Source organism: Chenopodium album, chromosome 21, assembly GCF_948465745.1.
Source record: "Chenopodium album chromosome 21, dcCheAlbu1.1, whole genome shotgun sequence".
Taxonomy (NCBI): Eukaryota; Viridiplantae; Streptophyta; class Magnoliopsida; order Caryophyllales; family Amaranthaceae; genus Chenopodium; species Chenopodium album.
Window position 1 is genome coordinate 33,925,553 of NC_137854.1, and position 26,752 is coordinate 33,952,304.

General features: G+C 40.3%; 1 pseudogene; it reads left to right on the plus strand.

Annotated features, from left to right (window-relative positions):
- The first annotated feature begins 1,922 nt into the window (after window positions 1–1,922).
- LOC145600696 (uncharacterized) lies at window positions 1,923–22,683 on the plus strand (annotated as a pseudogene).
- The last annotated feature ends 4,069 nt before the right edge of the window (window positions 22,684–26,752 follow it).

Sequence of the window (26,752 nt, forward strand, 5' to 3'; positions counted from 1 at the left end):
CATAGTCAACATTTACATAAGACATGTGAAATTTGTCCCCAAGCTAAACAAACTCGTGATAGCTTTCCTATCAGTGATAGTCGTGCTAGTCGCATTTTTAAACTAATTCATTGTGATTTGTGGGGGTCGTATAAGACTCCGTCTACATGTGGTGCCTACTATTTTCTGACTATTGTCGATGATTTTTCACGGGGTGTTTGGGTGTATCTGTTGAATAACAAAACCGAGGTCTATTCCTCTTTCTGCTCTTTCTTTGCAATGATTAAAACTCAATTTGATGTGTTTGTGAAGTGAGTCCGGAGTGACAATGGTACGAGATTTAAACACATGCTTCCCTATTTTGATGAACATGGCATTCTATTCCAAACTTTGTGTGTTGGTACTCCTCAATAAAATGGTCGGGTTGAACGTAAACACCAACATATTTTAAATGTGGCTCGAGCACTATTATTTGAAGGCAATTTTCTGATTGGTTTGTGGGGTGAATGTGTTCTTGGTGTCGTATATTTGATTAATCGCACTCCGTCTCGTGCACTAGACAATAAGACACCATATGAGGTCTTGTTTGGCAAAGAACCTTCCTTTGATGAAATGCGAGTCTTTGAATTGGTTGTCTTTGTTTTGCTCATAATCAAAGGGCTAAGGGTGATAAATTTGCACCTCGAAGCAGAAAGTGTGTGTTTGTGGGTTACCCTCATGGCAAAAAGGGTTGGAAGCTATATGATCTAGACTCGGGTGAAATTTTTGTGTCAAGGGATGTTATATTTCATAAGAACAAATTTCCGTTTATCACTAGTGGCACCTCTAATGATACAAGCATTGATGGTCTTACCGTATTGAATGATGGCGTTGATGTTGATTTTTTAGATGACCTTGAGAATATTTTGGCAATTGGTGAGGCTGCCCTTGACACTAAGGCCTCGGACAGCCTACAACGCAGCCCTGCTACGGCTCACAACCCACACCGCAGCCCTGTTGCGGCTGCCACTGCTTCTGCCTCTGCTGATACCGCTTCTACCGCGTCTGCTATTGCTAATACTGCTTCTGCCACGTCTGCTTCTGCCGCGTCTGCTACTGCTGCTCTTCACCGTGTAACTTCTGCCAGCACTGTTGCTGGTGATTCTGCCAGTGCTGCTGGTGGTTCTGTCAGCGCGGCTGGTGCTGGTTCTGCCTTGGACAGCAGACCCGTGGCTGGTCCTTATCACTCTACTTCTTCTTCTATTGATTTGGGCCGTGGACAACGAGAACGACATCCTCCGGGTTGGCATCGTGACATATATCAATGTGAGATAGTTATTTGTGTTGATTGAAAAGACTATACATACTTCAATAGTGTATCAATTAGCTCTAATAATAATAAAAGTCAGAGCAATCACTTGTATAAATATATGCGACACTTCCTTTGTTTTTTTCAGTAGCAACCATTTGACTGTTTCTACTATTTATTTGGTGGCTTTGGATTCTATTTTCAACTAATACAAACAAATTCTACTGTGCAATATTGTAATATATGTTGTTTATTGGCTATAAGATATATTTTCATTATATCAGCGTTGTATCATTTATACTGTGTAATACAAAATAAAAGATATTACAGAGTAACGATTAAATTTCTCTATCGACAAGTGTGTCAAGTCAAACTCCTACAAATAAAAACAAAAACGGTTGGATTAATAATTGCACTAAGCTTCTAGATTAAACACATTTTTATTGCATGAAAATTATGGAGGACCCTACATTATCACTCAAATGATAATGAAAGGTTGATTAAAGTCATGCAAGTATATAAAACACTATACTGTGTACGGAGTACTTTTTCCAAAAGCGAAATGTGTCGGTATGATCGATGGAGTTGCCCTTAAAAGCCATGCATGCCACAACACAAAATAATTGAATAAACCATCCGATTAAAAGAAAAAAAAATGGGAGGAAAGCAGTTGAAAGTATTGATGTATCCATGGTTAGCCATGGGTCATATAATTCCATATCTTCATCTTGCTAACAAACTTGCCGAAAAAGGTCACATTGTCACTCTTTTGCTACCAAACAAGGCCAAACAATTGTTACTGTTTCAGTCTGATCCTAACTTCCCCAAGAATTCGGACCTGAGATCCTGATACTCCTATCGGCAAGCTGAGAACCTACACAATGAGAAGAAGTTAGCTAACCCCGGGGTGATCCGGGGATAACCACTCCGATGATAAAGTCAGAAAGTGTTTAAGAGAAGAAGGTAAGTAAGAGAAAGAAAGTAGAGAGAGAGAGTAAGAGAGTGTCCTTCATGTCCTCATTAATGAGGTCTTACCTACTATTTATAATAGTTTACCTTGACAGGTGGCTCTCATCCATGCAGAGCCTTTTGTGCCAAGTGTCGAGCTTCTGTTGCCACGTGTTGAATTCCGGCGAGCCGACATGTCTTCTTTTTGGAACATATCAGCATCCTCTTATAATTATTGGAACATGGTCACGTGCTTTCACAAGATATCGGTCATGCTCAGACATCGTCCCATACAATTAGCCCCCCAAGTGAGGACGCATGATCATTCATCATCGTTCTCAGTTAACATGGGCAACAAGCTGAACCTAACTAAACAAACTTTGGGTTCCACATCTCATTCTTCAGATTTTTCCTTATGTTCTAAATGTTATTGTGACAACGTTTCTTGTACTCTGTCAAGCATTGCTTATTAACAAAACCTTATTACTGACCTTGCCGTTGTCGCAATTCGTTTTACTTGCTTGGCTTGTATTCAGACAGATTTGCTTCTATACGTCTATATATCTTTGAGCTCTATATTCTTTTGCTGAGAAGTTTTATATTTATTTACTACTTTCATTACTTTTTATTATTATTACTTATTTAAGAGGATAATTTTTATACCATAATCGCGTACTGTATTCATTTGCTTTTAGCTTTACTCCGTTTTTCCCCCCAAGTGACCTTGTAAGCCGATAGCTTACAAGGTCAACCTGTTGTAAAATACCTGGGAGCGAAAAACACCGTTTTCCTTCCCAAGTGACCTTGTATGCCGATAGCTTACAAGGTCAACTTGTAAAATACCCGGGAGCGAAAAACTCCGTTTTCCTCCCCAAGTGACCTTGTATGCTGATAGCTTACAAGGTCAACTTGTTGTACAATAACTGGGAGCGAAAAACACCGTTTTCCTCCCCAAGTGACCTTGTATGCCGATAGCTTACAAGGTCAACTTGTAAAATACCCGGGAGCGAAAAACTCCGTTTTCCTCCCCAAGTGACCTTGTATGCCGATAGCTTACAAGGTCAACTTGCTTCAATGAGCACGTTATGGTAGTGTAACCGTTTTTTTTTTTTTTTTTTTTTTTTTTTTTTGAGCGGGAAAATTTTCACACGTGTCATAAATCCTGCCGCTGCTTTTTGAAACTACTTATCGAACGGGAACCGTCGGATCTCTGAACCGCCTTTCACTTCAACTAGCCATTCAGTTTCCCTTTTTAGATCAAAATAACTTCATTTTCTCATTACTTTGCATTTTTTCTAAGTTCTCTCTCAAAAGTTAAAATTTTTCGATCAAAGTTCCTACTTTTCTTCTCTTCTTTGTTTTCGGTTTGCGCATTTCAGTACCCCAGGCGTGCTCTTTCTTTCTTCGTCGTTTCTTAGCATTTAAAGGCACTAAATCAGCGACTTTCGTCGAAGGTATTGTCGTACCCTAACCCTTGATTTTGCATGCTATTTTTATTTTCTTATATTTAATTAAATGTCTGAAGATAGTGTTGAAGAAAATTTTCCTAACCTTAGTACTGCTAGGCGTCGTTTAATTAGGCAGTCTTTAGGCAAAGAAACCGGTAGTAATCAGGGTAATTCATCTTCTCTTTCTGATAATATAGACTACTCGTTTGAGACGTTATCTTCTGAAGAAGAAAAACGCGCTTTTATGATACATAGGACCATTGCTCATCGTGAAAGTGCCCATCACCCTTTTAACCCCGATATCCCTGCTGATACTGAAATTCTTGACGTTGAGCCTGTTAGTGTCCGTTATCACTTACGCAGCTTTACTGGGAGACGGTATTTTAATCAGTACGGCACTAACGTTGGCAATATAGGTATAAACACTATGCCAAGGGTAAAGAGTACCAGTTATCAGCCTCGAGCTGCTGCCCGTGAAGCCGCCAAAGCAGCTAAGGCAGCTGAGGCCGCTAAGGCAGGGGAATCCAGCAAAAGACCTGGGCAAGGTCAGGTTGTAAGTTCTTCTGAAGAAGAACCAGTGGACGACATCCCTGCAAACCCTCTGGAAGGTCCGTCATCTCCAATTCATGATTCAGCCGTCAACTCGGTTTTAGGAGATGACGAGACTCAAGAAGACAACATAAACAATGAGAGTAGGGATGATATTGTCGATTTAACAGCTGAGGTTATCCAGGAAGAAAATATGGATGAGGGCTACAACTCTGAGACCGATAGAGCTGAGTTCCGACAACCCATGGTTCTTGCTAACGAGGGGAAAGTCGCGAAGGCAAAGATAAATGAAGCTTTTAGGAAAACGGCAATTGAAAAAGATTATTGTCGTCGTGCAAAAAGGTTCTTTAACCTACCAGATGAGTACGAGTTGTCTCTCCCTCCGTCTGGAGCTTCAGTGTTGGATTGCCCGGTTGGTTCTGTGGCCGTTTACATGAAACATTTTGATTTTGGCCTCCGTTTTCCTCTACATCCTTTTGTTGCTAAAATTTTGAAGGCTTGGAATGTTTGCCTGGTTCAGTTAACTCCTCAAACAATTCGTGCCGTTATTGCTACTGTTTGGGTCATGTTGTATCGGAATTTCCCTCTAACCCTTAACGTATTTAGACGGTTAATTACCTTAAAGAGGGATGGTCAGTCAGATGGGTGGTGGTCGTTATACACTCAACCCCATAAGTATACCGTTCATCCTAAACTATCCAGCTGCAAAGGTTGGAAAGATAGGTTTTTCTTTATGTCGGTCCTATAGGATTTTCCTTTGAGGAGAACTTTTTTCAAGCCTCATCCCCATTTCGATTCAATCCCCGAGAGAGATCTCGGTAAGCATGAAGAAAGGGCTGTCAATCACTTTGACATCTCTGAATTTGATGAAGGCGACGGCAAGGCCCGTCTAGTTCCTGCGGTGTGGGTGCCGAATGTGAGTTATATTCTGGGCAACGCACCGTTATCTCGTGTCGGTCTCTGTTGGACTGACCAGCATGGTATAACTTATCTTTCTAAGTTCTATTATTATTATTATTTATCATCATTTTTTTTTACCTTGCTTCTGTTGTAGTTTACTTGTTACTTACTATTGTCTTCCTTACCCTTTTGCTTTTTTTTTAGGTATTGACAAGTTGGACAACAAGTTGCTAGGCTTGTCAGCTGACGGAAAGAGGGTTCTCAGGCGTTGTCCTAAAGCGACCGCCTCTTACGACACCTTAGCTTCAATTTGCGGTCGTGCACCGGCTGTTAGTGCTAAGAGAAGAGCTGAGTTAATGGCTGACGACAACGCCAAGAAGAGAAAGCTGACATCTCTCGCCAATCGGCGCGGCGGTGGTGTGGTGATTTCGAGCCCTAGGCAAGCTGGAGGGCGGGGTGAGAAGAAAAAGGAAAAAACGGAGACCGAAAAGTCTCCTCTCACCAAAACAACAAAAAGCCCTGAAGCCATAGTAAAAAAGGTTATTCAAGGGATCGAAGTTGAGGACCTTACTACCGTTGAATCTCCTCGTCAGCCTCAACCGACCACCGTTATCGCTCCTTCCACTGCTGAGTCTGATTCAAGCATTCCGGCTTTAACATACCGGACCAACCAGTGGATAGAAAGAGTTTCCGGCCGGTTTCCAGATGAAGTCCTGAAAGGCTTCGCTGTTCCTGCCGGCCATTCTGGGGACCGTTGGAAGCCCGACATGGATGTTGGCCGGAATGAATCAATGATTACCGACGATCCAATGCAGGGTGGGACCCTTGGTTACCGGCTTCTTAGTAACCTTACTCTTCCGATGGACAGACCTGCTGGTCCAATCGGTCCCCTCGCTGCTGCTCATATGCACAACAAGATGAAGGTACGCTTACTTTACTACTTTGCCTTAACCTATTTCTTATTTTACGTTATGTCTTACGCACTCTTATTGCTTGTTTCATGGTTTTTGTTAATTCTTATTCGGAAGTACTTTCCTGTTCACAGGCTGTTATGTCTGGTACGGAGCTGGTGGAGATGTACCGTTATTACCAAGAAAAGCACCATCAAGCCTCCTCCAGTCAAAGTGCCATGCAAGAAATCATTAACAACGCTGAGAAGGCCCTGGATGACCTGAGGAAGATAAAAGAAAAAGACGACAGGGAGATGTCGGAGTTGAAGGTTAAGGCTGAAAAGGTTGCTGGCTTGGAGTTGGAATTGCAGAGTCTGAAGACTCAGATTGCTGAAAAAGATAAAGCCATTGAGCGTCTTCCTTCAGTTGAGAAAGATCTCGGCGATGCCAGGGCTGCAGTAAAAAACCTCGAAGAGAAGGTTATGCGGATGGAAGCCGATAAGCCTGGGATTCGCCAGAGAGTCGTGGGCCGTTACTTGACTTTAGATGAGTTCTGCTCCAAGCTCCAAGACCGTTTCGATGGAGGTTGGACTGCTGCTCAGAGATGTGTTGCCCACGCCGCCGGTTGGAAAAAGGATGACTGGGCCAAGGTTGAGAAGGCTTTCAACGAGGAGGCCTACAAGATCCCTTCCGGCTTCGAGGCGCAGCAATTCTCTGAAGAGGACTTGTACAATCTGGCGCCAAGTACTGATGACGGCCCCAAAGATCCCAGCATTTTGGACTCCCCAGTGCTTGAGAATGCACAATCTTGAAGGGGCGGGCAGTCATCACCGACATCTTCTTGTGGGTCCTGTATTATTGGGCCTTACCAGCTATAACTCTCTTTTATTGTCTTTTGTATGTGTGAACATCTATTTTGACAATGCTGTTTTATCGGCATATACCCCTTTTTTGTGGTGATGCCTGTCGATTTTCAATTTTATCTGTTATGCAAACTTATTTTTGTTGTCGTTGTCTGCTAACTGTCTGTAAATTTTAATACTTTATCGTAACTGTGTTATTCTCCGCTTATCACTTTCTAATCTGCTTGTTTTTTACAACGTTATGATAACTATATTGCCTTGCCAATTTCAGCATATATAAAAGACAATTTGTAAAAAATAAAAGTTTACCTGATAGTTTATCTGAAATCCGACAACTTCCAATTGGAAACCTCTTAAAAAACGCCAGCTTTTGAAGATATCAGATTTCAAAACCTCGGCTTTGGAAGATATCAGATCTTTACCTGACTTGAAAAATTGTAATTAACTTGAAAAATTGCATTAAAAATTACCAGCGTACTATGGATATCACAAATACCATATCACTCCTTGCTCCCCCCAGTGTACATAGTTCGTGGTAGAGCTATGTATACTGAGCCGTAACCGGTCGTTGGTGGTTCAGATTATAACATTGGTCACCAACTGCTTTGTTGTTTCAGCCAGTTAGGTACCCTCTCGGCGATCACATTCTGAGCTATGCCTCATATCGGCGTATACTCAAATTGATTTGGCCGGTATTATATTTTGAACCAGCAACCTCATGAGTTAATGTATACAACTGATCAGGTTGTATAACTGTTAACTTCATGGAAGCGGTTTTGAGCTGTCCGTCCCATTTAACGATGTTCTGTTAAATGGAGGATGCCTATTTCAATGCACATTGTCTGAATGCTTCTTCATTCATCACTGATGTCTTTCTTGATATCAGCTTCACATAAAAATTGTTCATTACACATAGTATTTCTTCAATACAGCTGAGTTCCATACATTTTTTAGAGGTGTCCCATCCAAAGTTTCTAGGTAAAACGACCCTTGGATGACGACATCTCTAATCCGATAAGGCCCCTCCCAATTTGCAGTCAGCTTCCCATCTTCATTTCCCTTACCGGTCGCTGCTGTTCTTCGTAATACAAGATCTCCTATACTTAACGGCCTGTGGGATACTCTTCTGTTGTAGGCTCTTGACATTCTTTCTTTAAAGGCAGCTGACTTAACTGCTGCTTTTTCTCTCAGTTCTGGCAAAAAATCTAACTGTTGTCGTAGGAGTAAATCATTTTGGTCTTCACAGTAATGCTGAATCCGAAATGTCGACAACCCGACTTCTGCTGGTATGACTGCCTCTGTTCCAAAAACCAGAGTATAAGGTGATTCACCTGTGGCTTCTCTTACTGTTGTCCTGTTTGCCCATAATATCTCCGGTATCAAATCTGCCCACAAACCTTTTGCATCTTCAATCTTTTTCTTGATCGCTGTCACAATTTGCTTATTTGCTGCCTCTGCTTGGCCGTTAGACTGTGGATGGCATACTGCTGCATAAGCGAATTTCACCTTGTACATCATTAAGAGATCTTTGACTGGTTTACAGTCAAATTGGGTCCCATGATAAAAAACCATCGCCATTGGCAACCCAAACCTTGTGAAGATGTTTTTCCATATAAACTTTTTTACTTCTGATGCCGTTATCTTCGTTACTGGTTCTGCTTCTATCCACTTTGTGAAGTAATCAATTCCCACTATGAAATTTTCTTCCACCCGTTGCCGATGGGAACGGGCCTACTATATCCATCCCCCATTGGGCAAAAGGGACTGGATTTAGTATCGGAGTTAGGTCATTTGGAGGCAAGTTGATAACTGGGGCAAACTTTTGACACTTCTCGCATTTTTTAACATAATTCAATGTCGGCCAGTAGTATCCTCTTCTCATTGCTTCCCTAGACAAGGCTCTTGCTCCGAGATGGTTACCACAGCTTCCCTCATGCAATTCTTCTATTAACCTTGCTGATTCAAAATCCGTTATACATCTTTGCAATGGCAGTGAAAACCCCCTTTTGTATAACTGGCCTTGGTACATAACGAACCATACACTATCCTTTCGCAGTCTTTTCAGTTCCCCTTTATCTGTCGGCCCTACACCGTGAACGATGTATGCCAATATTTTATCGTACCATTGATTCCCAACATCAACACATAATACGTCCGCCGACATTTCATCTATACTTCTCCGCTTTAAAACCTCCACCATGACTGTCCTTTCCAAGTCGTTAAAACTTGAACTTGCTAACCTTGCTAGCGCATCTGCCTGAGCATTTTTCAATCTCGGAACTAGTTTGATCTCAAAGTACTGCAACTGAGCTGCTAATTGCTTCATCTTCTCCAAATATTTCACCATTGCTGGTTCTCGGGTTTCATATTCCCCACTGAATTGACTTGATACCAGCTGGGAATCAGTTGTCAGAACTAGCCGTTTTGCTTCTGCCGCTATTGACAACTGCATTCCGGCTACCGCAGCTTCATACTCGGCCTCATTATTTGTTGCCTTGAACTTAAATTTCATGGCGTATTCAAACATTTTCCCATCTGGAGCCGTTATCACAATTCCAGCCCCTGCCCCCGTTGCTGTGGCTGATCCATCAACTGATACCTGCCATGTTCCCAACTCCTCTTCTTCATCTGTGTATGTGGTTTCAACAATAAAATCTGATAATGCTTGAGCCTTAATTGACGTTCTGGGCTTGTAACTTATTTCATACTCCGACAACTCAACTGCCCATGCCAGTAATCTACCAGATGTATCCATTTTGCGCAATGATTTCTCTAAGGGATGATTGGTGAGCACCTCTATCGAGTGTGCATCAAAGTAAGGCCTCAGCTTCCTGGCTGCCACTATTACTGCTAACGCCATTTTCTCTATCACTGGATATCTGCGCTCTGCCGCATTCAAAACATGACTGACAAAGTAAATCGGCTGTTGTTGTTTCTTCCTTTCCACTAACAAAACGGCTGCTACCGTTTTTGGCGATGCCGAGATGTATAACTGCAACACTTCTCCCTTCTCGGGCCTGGCAATTGTGGGAAGAGATCTAAGATGATTCCTTACTACTTCCAAGGCATCACTTTGTTCTTTTCCCCACTCAAATGCCTTATTCTTTCTTAGTACCATAAAAAACGGAAGCGCCTTATCAGCTGATTTGCTGATAAATCTGGTTAACCCTGCCATCCTGCCAGTTAACCTCTGTATATCACGAATGGTTTTTGGTTGTTTCATTTGAAGCACCGCATTCACCTTATCTGGATTCGCATCTATTCCCCGTTCACTGACCATGAAGCCTAGAAACTTCCCTGATCTCACCCCAAAGACGCACTTCTCCGGATTCAACTTTATTTGATATTTCCTCAAAGTCTCAAATGTTTCTCTCAGATCTGCTATATGGTCTCCTTTTTCCTTACTCTTTACTATCGTATCATCCACATACACCTCAACATTCCATCCCTTCTGCTTCTCAAAAATCTTATCTACCAACTTCTGGTAGGTTGCCCCTGCATTTTTCAACCCAAACGGCATTGCCTTATAACAATATACACCAACATCTGTTATAAAAGCCGTTTTATTCCTGTCAGCCTTATGCATGCTGACTTGATGATATCCTGAAAACGCATCCAGAAAACTGAGCATAGCATGACCAGAGGTTGAATCTACCAGCCTGTTTATCCGGGGTAATGGGTAGCAATCCTTAGGGCAAGCCTTATTTAGATCTATAAAATCCACACACATTCGCCACTTCCCTGTCGGCTTTCTCACCATTACTACATTCGCCAACCACTCTGGGTATGTGCAAGGCTCAATGAACCCTGCCGCTAAGAGCTTATTTACCTCAGCCTGGATTGCTTCTATTTTCTCAGTTGAGAAATTGCGTTTCTTCTGCCTTATCGGTCTGAACCTTCTATCAACATCCAACTTGTGCTCCATCACTTCTGGATGTATTCCTGGCATCTCACTGGCCGAGAACGCAAAGACGTCGGCGTTCTCACGCAACAGGCTTATCAGGTTACACCTAGTATCCACATCCATATCAGCCCCAACCTTCACTGTTCTATTCGGGTTGCCTGGTTGCAATTCAACTTGGACGGTTTCTCCCCCCGGTAACGGCCTTGGTGTTTCCTCAGGTCTTGCATCAAAGTTTTTCATAGTTAAATCCTGAGCTGTCGGCTCATCTTCTCTTTTTGGGTTACACGGCACCGTAGCATTACCAACCGGATTCTTCAAAGCTGTCACATAACAGGCTTTTGACATAACTTGACCTCCATACACCTTCTCTACAGCACCCAAGTTCGACACATAGGCTATTGCCAAATGGTAAGTTGACACAACAGCCTGCATGTCATGTATTATTGGTCTGCCGATGATTGCATTGTAGGCCGACTTAACATCCACCACCAGAAACTCTGCCATTAGATCTCTTGCCTGTATCCCATCACCCATCCTTACCGGCAACACAATACTCCCTTCTGGCCTCACTGTCGACCCATTAAACCCAATCACAGGGTACGATACCGGCTTCAAGTATTGCCTTCCTATATTCATCTCATTAAAAGCTTGCACCAATAACACATTTGCTGAACTGCCTCCATCCACGAGCACTCTTTTGATGTCAGCCCCATTGATCTTGGTTATCAGAACTAATGGATCGTCGTGCGGGAATACTACACCTCGTGTATCTTCTTCCGTGAACACAACTTGGGGTATTGATGTCGGCCGAGGACGGTTGTCTATATCCAAAGCACAAACCAGATGACGGTGCTCCGCCAAATGCTTCTTTGCCCCACTAATCGTCCCTCCATGAATCGATCCCCCCGTTATCACATCTACCCTTCCTGTAGATAACGGTGGTATTCCTGCATCCCCTTGTCGGACTATTCTTCCTTGTGTCCTTTCAAGCCTTGCTTCTATCTGTTGCCTCTCAACTGCTTGTGCCGGTTGCTGATTCCTGCCTGTATTCAACCGATATTGTGTTAAGTGCCCTTTTCTGATCAACTCCTCAATGTTGTCCTTTAATTGTGTACACTCCTCCGTATAATGTCCCACATCCCTATGGAACATACAATACTTCTTCACATCCCTTGGCCTTGCCTTCATGGGAATCGGCCTCGACCAATCTTCTCTGTTCTGGTTTACTGAGTAGATTGCCGCCCTTGGTGTATTCAAGGGAGTGTAAGTGCTATATCTCATTGGCAGCCTTGTCGGTCTGGAATCTTGCCGACTTCCTCCTCCCCTTCCTGGGGCAGGAGCTCTCGGCCTGTTTCCTCCAGACGAGGTCCCTTCATACTGACTTTGCCCCTTTCCGGAAACCACATGTCTGCTACTTGTCTTCATTAGCTCTTCACTCTTTATGTAATCATGAGCTTTGCTGAACGCCGCTGCCAATGTCGGCAGGTTCTTCCTTGTAAGATATCTTTTAAAATCCGAATCAACCAATCCATTCATCAAAGCCATCACAGCTATTTCCTGTTGCAATTTCGGAATGGTGTTTGCCTCATTGTTAAATCGCCTGATATAATCCCTCAAAGATTCATCCAGTTTCTGCTCCACAACCATCAATTCTCCAGAGGTTCTCTGCCTTACACTGTTACTGACATACTGACCTACAAACGTCTCAGTCAATCTTTCAAAGCTGTCTACTGACCCAACTTCAAGGTTGTTAAACCAATCGGCTGCAGCCCCAATCAGAGTTGTCGGAAAGACTTTACACCAGACTGCATCCGAGTTAGTGTACAGCATCATGTGCCCCTCATATGACGTTATGAATCTTGCCGGATCCCCTCTTCCATCATACCTACAAGTCGGCATTTTCACCTTTTCCATTGGCTGATCCAAGATGTGCTGGGCAAATGGGGATGCCCTTAACTGCACCACCGTGCGCACTGCCTGACCCTCTACTTGCGAACTTCTTTGCTGTTGAGTTCTGGAACTTACAACATGACTTGAGGATTGTTCATCCCGCCGTGATGTTGTATGCGATCTTACCGACGACTCATGTCGGGATCTCCTCGACGGGTTCTCCAACTGATTGTGCTGTTCTTCCTGGTGTCGATGCGATGCTCCTCTATCAGCCTGAGCGGCTTCTCTTTCAGCCCGTGCCACCTCAGCCTCCTTCCTCTTCCTACTCATTGCATTCATCACCCTTGCGGTCGTTTCCAACTCATCTGGAGTGAATGCCGCCATAGGATCCTCTGCCTCCCCTCCTCCTGCAGGGGGGGTTATCAGCACGTTGAACTGGTTACCCTCTAGGGTATGGGTTTCATCTACTATTTCCACCTGGGGTTGTCCTACTGGTATTCCATTGTTCCCGGCCATGATTATTGTTGTTGTATGTATGTTTTGTGTGAGGTTCTTAGGCGATAGAAGTGATCAATTGTTATCCCCTCCTTCTAGCGCCAAATTGTTTCAGTCTGATCCTAACTTCCCCAAGAATTCGGACCTGAGATCCTGATACTCCTATCGGCAAGCTGAGAACCTACACAATGAGAAGAAGTTAGCTAACCCCGGGGTGATCCGGGGATAACCACTCCGATGATAAAGTCAGAAAGTGTTTAAGAGAAGAAGGTAAGTAAGAGAAAGAAAGTAGAGAGAGAGAGTAAGAGAGTGTCCTTCATGTCCCCATTAATGAGGTCTTACCTACTATTTATAATAGTTTACCTTGACAGGTGGCTCTCATCCATGCAGAGCCTTTTGTGCTAAGTGTCGAGCTTCTGTTGCCACGTGTTGAATTCCGGCGAGCCGACATGTCTTCTTTTTGGAACATATCAGCATCCTCTTATAATTATTGGAACATGGTCACGTGCTTTCACAAGATATCGACCATGCTCAGACATCGTCCCATACAGTTACAATCTAAAAACTTTCATCCATCCTTTATAACCTTACATACAATCACCATCCCTCGAGTTCATCCACTCCCTCCGGGTACGGAAACCTGCTCGGATATTCCCTTCCACCTCCAAACCCATCTCGCTACCGCGCTAGACCTCACTCGCGTTGACTTTGAGTCTATTTTTGTTACACTTCAACCAGACCTTGTCTTTTACGACTTCACCTATTGGGTCCCGGAGGTAGTGGTTGCCTCTGGGTCCCAAGCCAAGTGTGTGGCTTACTATATAGTCTCTACCGCGGCCTTAGCTTTTAGTATGGTCCCATCTCGGGACCCACCAAAGGAGAGGGCCGCGGTAGAGGAGGATGCATGTGTTGCTTGTGCTCCACTGGGCTACCCTTCATCAACAGTCATCCTAATAGAGCCAAAAAGGATGCTTGGTTTGTACATGCCATTCGGCGAGGGGGTGACCTTCTACGAGCGGATCACCACGTCGCTCAAGAGTAGCGACGTCATTGCCATCAAGACATGCCGAGAGATAGAAGGCAAGTATTGTGACTACTTGTCTAAGCAGTATGACAACAAGCCAATCCTCCTCTCGGGCTTAGACCTTCCCGAACCCCAAGAGGCAAAGCTAGAAACACGTTGGGAAAATTGGCTAAGACAATTTGAACTAGGATCAGTTGTTTTTTGTGTGTTTGGAAGTCAAGTTGTACTGGATGTGGCCCAATTTCAAGAACTCTTACTCGGGTTTGAAATGACAAAATTACCCTTCTTGGTAGTATTTAAGCCCCCCACGGGTTGCGCTACCGTGAAGGAGGCATTCCCTGAGGGGTTTACTGATAGGGTATGTGATCGAGGGGTGGTAATGGGAGAGTGGGTGCAACAACAACAAATACTCGAACACCCATCAGTCGGATGCTTCGTTAGACATTGTGGGTCAGGGAGTATATGGGAGGCAATATTGAGTAAAAATCAGACAGTGTTGATACCACAACTACGAGATCAAGTGTTGTTCTCAAAAATATTTACGACGGAATCGAAAGTGGCTGTGGAAGTAGAATGAGGAGAGGATGGAATTTGGGTGTCAAGGGAGAGTTTGAGTAATGCAATTAAATCTGTGATGGATGAAAATAGTGAGATTAGTGGTTTGGTTAAGAAAAACCATGATATTTTCAGACAAAAATTAGCTCAACCTGGATTAATGAGTGGTTACTTTGACAAATTTGTTAAGGATTTGCAAGCACTCATTAGTAATAATGTAGTACAAATTCTTAAATGGACCTGGTTCACACTAATTTATTGTGGACCACCAACATTAGAAACAATATGTTGATAAAAAAAAAGGTTACTATATCAAAATAAAGGTTATTATGTTGAAATAAAAGTTAATTAGTGTGACATTATAAAAGCTATAAGAGGTTAATTTTTTTTTTTTTGAATAAAAAGCTATAAGAGGTTATTTTTTAATGAAATTTTTAATATAATGGTCAATATGAATAATAATAATCACTATGTTAAAATTAGGTCACTATCTAACACAATATCGTACTTTAAATTCATAATAATATTAAAGGTCACACAAGTTTTAAAAAAGGTTACTATGTTAAAAAGTAAGATTACTATATTTAAATTAAGAGTCACTATGTTGAATATAATGCCAGTTACGTATGTATAAACCTTAGATCCACAATAATATTATTGTAGACCAGGTCCACGCAAGATTTTCTGATAATGTAGTCTGATCATGTTTAGTTTCTCCTTTGCCATTTGTTTTGTTTGTCTTCGTACGTAATTAATTATGTGTACTGTACGACATTGTTATGTTTCCTTTTTATCAAAGGCTTAAGGTTATTATTTACACTATTAATTAGGTGGTCTTATAGTTTTTGGGTTTGCAAATGCAAGTCACTTTTATATTAGATACGAAGTTTTTTAAAGATATAGGACCTATTGATTATGTTTTTTTTTTTTTTTCAATATATTTTTTTTTATTTTTTTAATAAGTTTTTTTATCGTTTTGAGAAAACCATATGTGCGTATATATTTTTCTTTTTGAAAATAGTCTATACTCTTTAGGTTTGCTTTCTTCGCGAGATTGAAGTGAATTTGTTGAAGCATACTTTTTCCCACATTGATAAAAGAAGAGAAAAATAACGCAGAGGATCGGAGATACTACTCCTACGACGTTAATTACTAGGGCTGCAAATGATACGGGCCGAGCCAAGTTTTAGTCTGTTCGAGTTAATAAGCTTGATAAGAATTATTCGTGTTCGAACTATCTCGAGCTTGAACGAGCTTTATAAAATCTTGTTCGAGTTAGGCTTGTTAAAAATTTGGCTTAAGCTTGTTTGAGCATTGCTCATGAACATATTCATTTGTATGTCGAGTTTAAGTTCGAGCTTTAACGAGTCTAAATCGAGCTTGATTAAATAAGCGAGCCCAAATTTATCATTAAAAATATGATTTCTTTCAAATTTTAATACATCCATTTAACTTTTTATAAGATATTTATATTCTTTCTATAGAAAAAGATAATGACGGAGTTTTCATGCCTTTACATGATGAAATGATTAGTACTTTTTACAAATTTGTATGAATAAAAGATTTATAAATTTTCCAAGTTTTAACTGGTCGTAAAAAACTTATAAATGGACTTAAACGAGCTGTTCATGAACGCTACCGAGTCGAACATAACGTTATTCGAGTTTTGTTCGTCTATTTGACGAACTTAAAATTTTTGTTCAAGCTTGTTTTTTAGCTTAACAAATGAGTTTTGACTAAATTTTGACCGAGCTTGTTCGCGAGTATTTCATAAACGTATCAGCTCATTTACACCCTTCTACGTTACTATATATTATCATAGGCTTTTGGGATGAAATTTCTTTTTGATCTTGTGAAGTGGCCTGGACTATTTTGAGACGACCCCTCTTATTTCTTAGGTTAGGGTGTAATTTTAATGTGCAATACTCTTTGATCTTGTTATCATTGGCTCGTCATTGTATTTCATTTGAATTGTATATTGAAAAAAACAAATGATAATAGAGAGAGGGGGTAAGGGAATCCGCAACTCAACTCCTCCCAAGCAAATGTAGTTGGTGGAGATTAGCTTGAACTTGTGATTTCAAAGTCTGTAGGTAAAAAACCCACCAATTCTATCCAAAAATTATTGATCACAACTCATAATATAATGTATTTTTATATTTCATGCTTGTTTTTGCTCTTAAATGGTTAAATGGTTAAAATGGATTCCATTTTCCCAGTTATGTTATGTTCATCCAAAAATCCTTTCATAAAAGGCTAGACAATATCCTCCACGATAATTTCAGACATATGTACCCCATGAAATCATTAGGCATCACAAACCGCAACCCCTGCGGCCACGCACAACCTAGAATCAGCCACCCCTTCCTCCACGCCGGTGATGATGCCGCCATCTCCGACATACCCACTACCATCAGTCCATCACCCCCCCCCCCTCTTCTCCTAAAACAACTCTAAAATTAAATAAAGAAAAATTTGACATTTGCTACCAGCGAAAGCATCTTGTCTCACAGTTGCTACTCGTTTAATTTTTTATTTTACTTTACTACCACCCAAATCCCAAAATTACAGAAATCACTACCTATTGTCTAATGCTGTTACTGTTTCCGTTAGTGGGGTCCAACCATTGTTCAGCCACCTCACTGCCACCCAAGCCACCGTCCAACCTCCCTTTCCCCATCAACTTTGCCTTGAAACCTCACTGCCACCCCCTCCCCTCGCCGGCGACCGGCCAGCCCCTTCCCGTCGCCGGCGCAACATCATAAGCCCCTTCCCCTGTTCGTTTTCTTAGGCTGCTCTAACTCGCCTCTTCATCATCCAAAACCAAACATCATTCCTGTATGAGCGTTTGACATCATCTGCTTGAATTTAACGTCTGCCTTTCAATCAAAAACCAAAAACCCTTTCTTCCCCAAAACTCTAATAATTCAATGATCAGATAACAAAGATACCCCAATATTCAAATAAACCCAATTTTAATTTTACCCTGGTAAGCCTCAATTTAACTCCCATTTCTTCAACTATGCTTAACAATGGTGATATTGAATTCAAATCATCCGCCATCAAAATCTCTCTTTCTTCACCTCAAAATCCCTTCTCTCACCTCCCATTTTGCTCTCAATCCCTAACTTACACCCTATCACAAGCCAAATTATCAATTACCCAGTTAGATTCCCTCAAATTCTAAAAAAAAACCCCATCAAATTGCGTTCTTTCCCATCACCATTGCTGTGCTCTTCGACATTGGCACTGAACGAGTCGACATGTGCTCTTCGTTTTTGTTATCTGTTCGTTTTCTTTGGCTGTTCTAATTTGCCATTGTTTTCTTTGGTTTTTGGTTCGGTGCTGTGGGTGCGCTGGTGGCAGTTGCGGCGGTTTGATGTGATGTTGGTGATGGTGTGAATGGTGGTGATGCTGGAGGTGCGGCTGGCAGAGGTTAGTGAGGTGTTTGCGTGAGAAGTTGGGAGCAGGGGAGTGTTGGTGAGTGGTTAGTGTGGTGTAGGTTAACAAATTGGTGTGGTGATGGATAAATGGGCCCCACTTAATGGCAACATTGACAGAAACCGTTATGTGGTAGGGAAATCTATAATTTTGGGATTTGGGTGGTAGTAATATAAAATAAGAAATTAAACGGGTAGCAAATGTGAGATAAGGTGTTTTTGCTGGTAGTAAATATCAAATTTTCCTTAAATAAATTACTATACAAAACCGAGAAAAGCAAATAAAACCTTGATAACGTGAATCCAAAAGAATTTATTCAGTGTATTTATTCAGCGTAGCACAACCAGGGTGAAGATTGAAGAACATCAATGACCTGAAATATATTAAAAAAATAAATAAATAAAAAATAAAAATAAAAATAAAAGAGCAACGAAAAAAAAATTAGAGTTTATGAAATAAAAATTAACAATTAAAAGAAAAGAAAATGAAAAACCAAGTATTGTAAAGTGACGAATTGCTTCCAATTTTTCTCTCTCTCTCTCTCTTTTCTCTCTCCTCTGGTGCAGGGGACTTGCTGCTGATTTCCAACTTCAAGGTTCTTGTTCATCAGAATTGCCCATTCAACTCTTTCAATATTGTTTAATATATACACACACACACACACGGTAATTTTCAATTAATTAATTTTTATATTAATATTATGTCAACAATATTTCAAGTAATTTAGTTGTATTTATATCAATTGAAATACTAAAGAACAACAAAATTTGGCAGGAAAAAACCACACTAAGAATAATCAACATGTGTCATTCTTGGCAAGGACTCCATATTCTTGAAGTATCCATAGTTAATTGTAGGTTATTGATTGGTTAAAGTTCTAAACATAAATTATTCAAGGTAATAACAAAGTATCATTTGTTGTTTTGATATTCGCATCACTGCTTTGGTGGAAGCCTATTCACTTCTTTTTTTTGAAAGAGAAGCCTATTCGCTTTGATTTTATATAATTACTAACATTTCTTTAAAAAAATAAAATCTTTGCATTTTATTGTTTCGATAATTAAAAAAAATCAAGAAAAAATATATACTCTTGTGTCTTTCCTAAAAACTCCGTTGTAAAATATTTGTTTAAAACCCGAGGACACACCAGGAGTAAGGCTGTACACCGGTCCAAAACCGGACCGGACCTGTTGGGATCGAGACCTGAATCTCTATTTTTTGAGGACCGGGGACTGGACCTGAATCAACAGCTCCGGTTCCGGACCAGACCTGGAAAAACAGGTCCGGTCCGGTTTTGGACCTTATTGAAACTGCTTTTTTTAACTAAAAAATTCAATTTGAAAAAAAATATATAATACATGTTAATCAAATTCATGCAACTAGTTTATATTGATGTTAAATATTAAATTTAGATTGTTCTTCTTCAAAAAAAAAACAAAAAAAATAATTTCAGATTCAACTCAAAAAAAAAAAAGAAAAAAGAAAAAAGAAAAAAAAAGAAGAAAAAAAAACCATCAGGAAGCAGTTAGCATTTAGTAGCAGCAGAATTGCAGGAAGCCAGGATCCACCTCGAGTCCTCAACACAACATCCACAAGACCACAAGAACCGGATCTGGGTCGCCGGAATCACCTAATCTCGTGGTCGCGACTCGCGATCGCTGGAGCCACGCGTTTTGGTGGTCGCGGTTGTTGGAGCCGCGCAATCTGGTGGTGGCCATGGTATTTACAATCGCATGATCTGGTGGCTGTGGAGTTCACGTGCGGTGGCTTATGCAGCGTGCAGAGGCGGTTTTCGCGCTGGTGCCTGGTGGGCGGTGTTTGGTGGTTGCCTGAGGAGAGCGTACAGCCGTGCAGCGTGAGGGCTTGACCAACGAGGGTGTCGGCTAAGAGCCTAAGAGGCTGAGAGAATCAGATATTTAGGGACCTTAGGGTTAGAAATGAACTGATTTGTTTTGATTTTTGTGAAAAAAAAGAATTTTTTGTTTTTTTTTTAAAAAAAAACACATTTTTACCGGGTTTCAGGTCTGGACCTGAAAACCCCGATTTTAGACCTGATCCGGGCCGGGACCGGAATCGTAGAATTTCAAGGACCGGGACCGAACCTGAATCTACAGGTCCAAGTCAGGTCCGGTTCCGGTCGGTTTTCAGGTCCGGTCCTGTTTATGTACACCCATACCAGGAGATGACACGTGTCATTGCTGGTGTATCTTTTAGTGTATAGTTATTGGTATATAATCTAAAATATGACTATTATAATCTAATTTCTAACGATTAAGACCTATAATTTGACAAGTATAATCTAATACCTTATAAGTACAATTTCATATCTAACCATTATTATCTATTTTCCCACACTTATAACCTAATATCTAATATATATAATCTAATATCTTACTATTATTATCTTATTTCTGATATTATTTTTTTTTCTGTTTGTATGACCGGACTCGAGTGGGTCTGTTATACACAATACTTTGTGTATTGGAATATGTTGTTGATCAATTATTTACGAATCTTACAATGTAAATATTTGTATTATCAATATGCAATATCATACAATTTATAGTTAAACAAATCTTAACGACATCGATCAATGATTAAATTTGACATTTGTGTATCAACAAATGTATCCAATCAAACTATTCCAACCGAAAAAAAAGGGAGAAATTGCTACAATAAGCTTCCAAATCAAACGCATCTTCAGTGCATATACTTTTTGTAATATGATAACTATAAAGGACCTACATTATCACTTTTAATAGTAGTAGTAAATGAATGAAAGGTTGATAAAACTCTAGGCTGTAATGAGTAGGGACTAATTTTTTCATTAAAAAAAAAAAAATGTTAGTACGATAGAGTAACCTTAAAAACCATGCCACAACGAACACAAAAAAAAAACAATCCCATTTTAAAAAAAAATAAAAAGATAAAAAAATGGGAGGAAAGCAATTGAAGGTATTGATGTATCCATGGTTAGCCATGGGTCATATAATTCCATATCTTCATCTTGCTAACAAACTTGCCGAAAGAGGTCACATTGTTACTCTTTTGCTACCAAACAAGGCCAAACAATTGTTACAATCCAAAAACTTTCATCCATCTTTTATAACCTTACATACAATCACAATCCCTCAAGTTCATCCACTCCCTCCGGGTACGGAAACCTGCTCGGATATTCCCTTCCACCTCCAAACCCACCTCGCCACCGCTTTAGACCTCACTCGGGTTGAGTTTGAGTCTATTCTTGTTGGACTTCAACCCCACCTTGTCTTGTATGACTTTTCCTACTGGGTCCCAGAGGCAGTAGTTGCCTCTGGGTCCCAAGCCAAGTGTGTGGCTTACTTTATAGTCTCTACCGCGACCATGGCCTTTAGAATGGTCCCATCTCGGGACCCTCCAAAGGACAAGGCCGTGGTAGAGGAGGATGCGTGTGTCGCTTGTGCTCCACCAGGATACCCTTCGTCCACAGTCATCTTAGAGCCAAAAAGGATGCTTGGCTTGTACAAGCCATTCGGCAAGGGGGTGACCTTCTACGAGCGGATCACCACCTCGCTTAGGTGTAGCGACGCAATCGCTATCAAAACCTGCCGAGAGATAGAAGGCAAGTATTGTGACTACTTGTCTAAGCAGTATGATAACAAGCCTATCCTCCTCTCGGGCCTAGACCTCCCCGAGCCACACGAGGCAGAGCTAGAAACACGTTGGGAAAATTGGCTAAGAAAATTCAAACCTAGATCAGTGGTTTTTTGTGTCTTTGGAAGTCAAGTCGTACTTGACGTGGTCCAATTTCAGGAGCTCCTCCTCGGGTTTGAAATGACAAAATTACCCTTCTTAGTCGCATTCAAGCCCCCCACGGGGTGCACAACCGTGGAGGAGGCATTCCCCGAGGGGTTTATCGATAGGGTAGGTGATCAAGGGGTGGTGACGGGAGAGTGGGTGCAACAGCAACAAATACTAGCACACCCGTCGGTCGGATGCTTTGTGAGCCATTGTGGATCAGGGAGTATATGGGAGTCAATGTTGAGTAAAAATCAAATAGTGTTGATACCACAACTACAAGATCAAGTATTATTCTCTAAAATATTTACGACGGAATTGAAAGTGGCTGTTGAAGTAGACCGAGGAGAGGATGGAATTTGGGTATCAAGGGAGAGTTTGTGTGATGCTATTAAATCTGTGATGGATGAAAATAGTGAGATTAGTGGTTTGGTTAAGGAAAACCATGACATTTGGAGGCATAAATTAGCTCAACCTGGATTAATGAGTGGTTACTTTGACAAATTTGTTAAGGATTTGCAAGCACTCATTAGTAATAATAATGTAGTTTGAGTAGCTAATAGCTTTCGTAAGTACTGTAGTTGTTAAGGATTTGCAACTATGCAAGCACTTGTTAGTACGGAGTAATTATATTTGGCAAGTTATGGAGTTAGAATTTGAAAGTACGTAACTATTTTTGTAAATAATTTTGCTATTCTATCCAATTTAGTAAATGATCATGTTAGAGGACCATTTCAACCAAAAGTTTAATTTGATCCAATTAAAGCAAGCCCGCCAATGCTTGCTAAATTAAAATTTTCTTAATTTGCAACTATTTTCATATAATAACTAAACAAGTTTAGGGTCTGTTTGGCATCACTGTGGTTTTCTGTTTTTTGGTTTTTTGTTTTTTAAAAGTATATTACATATGTTACATAATGGATCAAAAAATATTTAGACTTATTAAAATCATGATAATTTTGAAAACTGACAACAAAAAAGTGAAAACGCCCTTTTCTTGTTTCCTATTTTTGGTTTTTAGTTTTCAAAAAAAACTAGAAACTGAAAACCAAAAATGATGCCAAACAAGTTAGTTATTTCTTAGAAAATTTGATATGGAAAGTAAATTTCAATGTATTTCATAAAAATGCCTACAGGAATTAGATTCCCATGTCAACTAATAAAAATATACAAACTTAAAACATCAATATTTAGCAACTTAACGTAGATTGTATGGAGAATGATGAGATAAACATAAACAAACGAATGTAGTTTGATTGGAAGTCAAATATGCAGTATGGTTGTAGGCCATTGTACCTTTCATTGCAACTCAAATATGCCGTATGTGAGAGCTGAACTTTCTCTTTCACCATAAATGTACACCAAAACATCAATTACTTTAGCAACATAAAGGATTAGAACTACAATTGTATGGAGTATGAATGTATGTATGATATATGTCGCTAACGGTCCGTCATTTGGCTGCAGGCCATAAATAATGCTAATGAGAATGAATTTGTATAAAATTTATTTATGAGTAAAATAAAGGTTCGTTGCGGTGGTAAACCAGTAAAATTGCTAACTCTCCCTAAACCAACCATTTTTATTTCTTTGGAAATTCTCATTCGCATACTATATATTAAAAGGCTTTTATAAAATTGTGTATGTGCCACGTGTTTCCTTTCTTACACCCGTATAGTGCCACGTCATCATTCAACTGCCTTTAGCATCATGCCACATCATCATCCAATGATGTTAATTAAAAATGCATACAAAGAGATTTGAACCCCAAGTCTCACTAAATGAAAACCAAATGCATTACCATCTAAGCTAGAATTAATTCATGTTTTTTTTTTTCAAAATTTAAATATAAATACATACATGTATTAGAATTTTGAATAAAATCAAAAAAATCCAAAATAAATTATTATTGTCATTGTATTCTAATTTACATACCCATGTTAAATAAATTAATAAGTCTTTTAAAGCTTCTAATATAAAAATGAAATTATTTAAAGTATCACCCGGGACAAAGCCCGGGGTCACACACTAGTGTGTGCAATTAAAAGCCGCAAAATCTTGTACTTACAATATAGTATTAATTACTCAGTACATAACTATGCCAAGAACGAAAGAAGTATATTGTCCAGAAAGAGAGTAATTTAAAGGCATTGGTTTTTGTAGTACGTAGTTATGAGATCATCATTAGTTACTGTTTATAATTTGTGTAATTCCGTAATTTACTACTCCTTCCGTTTCAATATGATAGTCCCATATGGAATCAATCACATAAAATAAGAAAAGAAAAATATTTGGAATCTAACATTAAAGTCAAAAACAATTCATAAATAGTTTTGCCTTATTTAAATTTTTTTGATTTTTTTAGGAAACCGTCAACCATAATTGCATAATTCAAGGGAATAATTTCTACACATAAATTCATGTCATCAATGCACAATAAATTAATTTAACCAATCAGAATTTAATATGTATAAAATAGGAAATAAAAACTAAGTTAAAAGTGGAATACATTCAATATGGGTAGATCTTTTTGAAATGCCCAAAATAGTATATGGGACTAACAAACTGAAACGAAGGGAGTACTTTAGAAAGAAAGTTAAAGTATTTTCCTAATTTCTAACTACATAATTAATTTACCTAGTCAAATGTTTTAAGTCTTATTATATTGCTTAGTTGCTTACTCATGTACTCCCTCCGTTTTTAAATACTTGCTCCATTTCTATTCTTTACACTATTCATTTGTGCTACTTTGACTAATGTTTGTGATTTATACATAAGAAAAAATATAGTCTTGGGTACTTGTTGGAATCGTATCAATGAATAGATTATTAATTTTTAATTGTTAGAATTTTTACTTATTGATAATTAAAGATATAATTGATCAAAAATTAGCATCGGCATACGTGCCCAAGAGAAATGGAGCAAGTATTAAAAAACGGAGGGAGTATTAAATATTCTCTAAATTGAATCACATCAAATATAATTTAATTAAACTTGTTCTACTTATCTCTAATCTTTCCAACATTCACTTTTGCATAACTCTATCACCAGGGTTAAATAATACTAAACATTAAGACCGTAATCGCTTGATTTCAATAATGACTTTGCCAGAGCTTATATAATACAAAATATACCAAAAGATAAATATTGCTAAATATTGAGATATATTAGTGACCTCACTAGGATTACTCAAAATGTCATACTCAACTGTTTCATCAAACAAAAGCAACACATCCGCGAAGGCTCGACCAAGACCATCAATGCCAGGCCGAAGAAGCTTTGACTGCAACCCAACAGACTGTAACCGAGAGGCAAGAAAGCATAATGACGAACATCACCTACTGAATAAACACCAAGTTCGCCAAACGCAAATGGTAAGGTGGCAAGCCGCCACTGCCAATCGTCAAATCCAGGTCCTGAAACAGTAACAATACGCTCCAAGGAAAATCGAAGAGCCTCGTCGAAATTGCGCTAAGCCACCTCAAAAGTACTAGGAGGACAAGTACGCAAAGCAAAGTAAAGCTTAGAAACTCCGGTACATGCCCTAAGAAACTTCGGTGTTGTGCTGCTGCTGTGGGCAGCGTTTGCCAAGCCGCTGCTGTAGGCAGCATCTGCCGAGGATCTGTCTTCGCTCACCCCAGCTGTTGTCCCCGTGCTGCTACCTTCGACCTGCCTGGATGTCTTGTCCGCAGCCAGGTCACGGCTGGGAGCAGTAGCCCGCGACTGCTCTGTTTGGGGCAGTAAAAGTGGCCTGGTAGTCTGATCCGCGGCCAGGTCGCGACTGGGTGCTGTGTCCCGCAGCCTGGTCGCGGGATACTCTGTTTGGGGCGGAATAGGGTGCTCAATATGGCCATTTGTCATGTCCCCTTGCTATTCCCGCAATGTATCAACAATCTCATCCCTATCAACCATAAAGATGGGCAACGGGCCGTGCCGTGCCGCCGCGGGCCGTGCCTGGCCGTGCCGCGATGGTGGGCGTGTCGTGCCGTGCCGTGCCTAAATTTGGCACACCCCAGCCCACGGCACGGCCCACGTGCCTGGCGGGCCGTGCCGTGCCGAGCCGCGGGCCAAACCGTGCCACTTTTTTTTTAATTTTTTAAAAAATGAACGTAAATAAAAAAACGATATATAAATATTTTTTAGTACAGCTTAATTTTATATAAATAATGTTATTAATTTATGTTTACGTTAATGTTAATATATTTTGTTTTGAACAACTTTATTTTAATTAAGGTTATATAAATTATTTATCTAATCATGTTTAAGTTTATATAAATAATTTTATTAATTTAGCAAAAAACAACAATAAATATAATAAAAATTAAATTACCAGTGTCGTGCCAGGCCGTGCCACGTGTCGTGCTGGCGTGCCGTGCCGGCGTGCCGACCCACGGGCCGGCCACCGTGCCTCGTGCCGTGCCCGTGCCGTCTCCCAGATTTTTGTTCACGGCACGGCCCACGGCCCACAAGTGGGCCGCCGTGCCGTGCCGGGCCCGTGCCGGCACGGCCCATGCCCATCTTTAATCAACCACCACATTCTCCTCAAATACGTCATACCCCAAAAAACCATCATGTACATCATTATTTTAACCAAAATCCATGGACTCAATATTTACATCATCCGGTGTAGCAAACGGAAACACTTCCTCAACAAATTTCACATTACGAGAGACAAAAAAAACTTTTGACTCAAGGTCATACACTTTCCATCCTTTCTTCCTAAAAGGATACCCCAAAAAAACACACTTCCTACTCCGGCTTGCAAATTTATCACCGTTCGTTTTCTGATTATGAGCAAAAC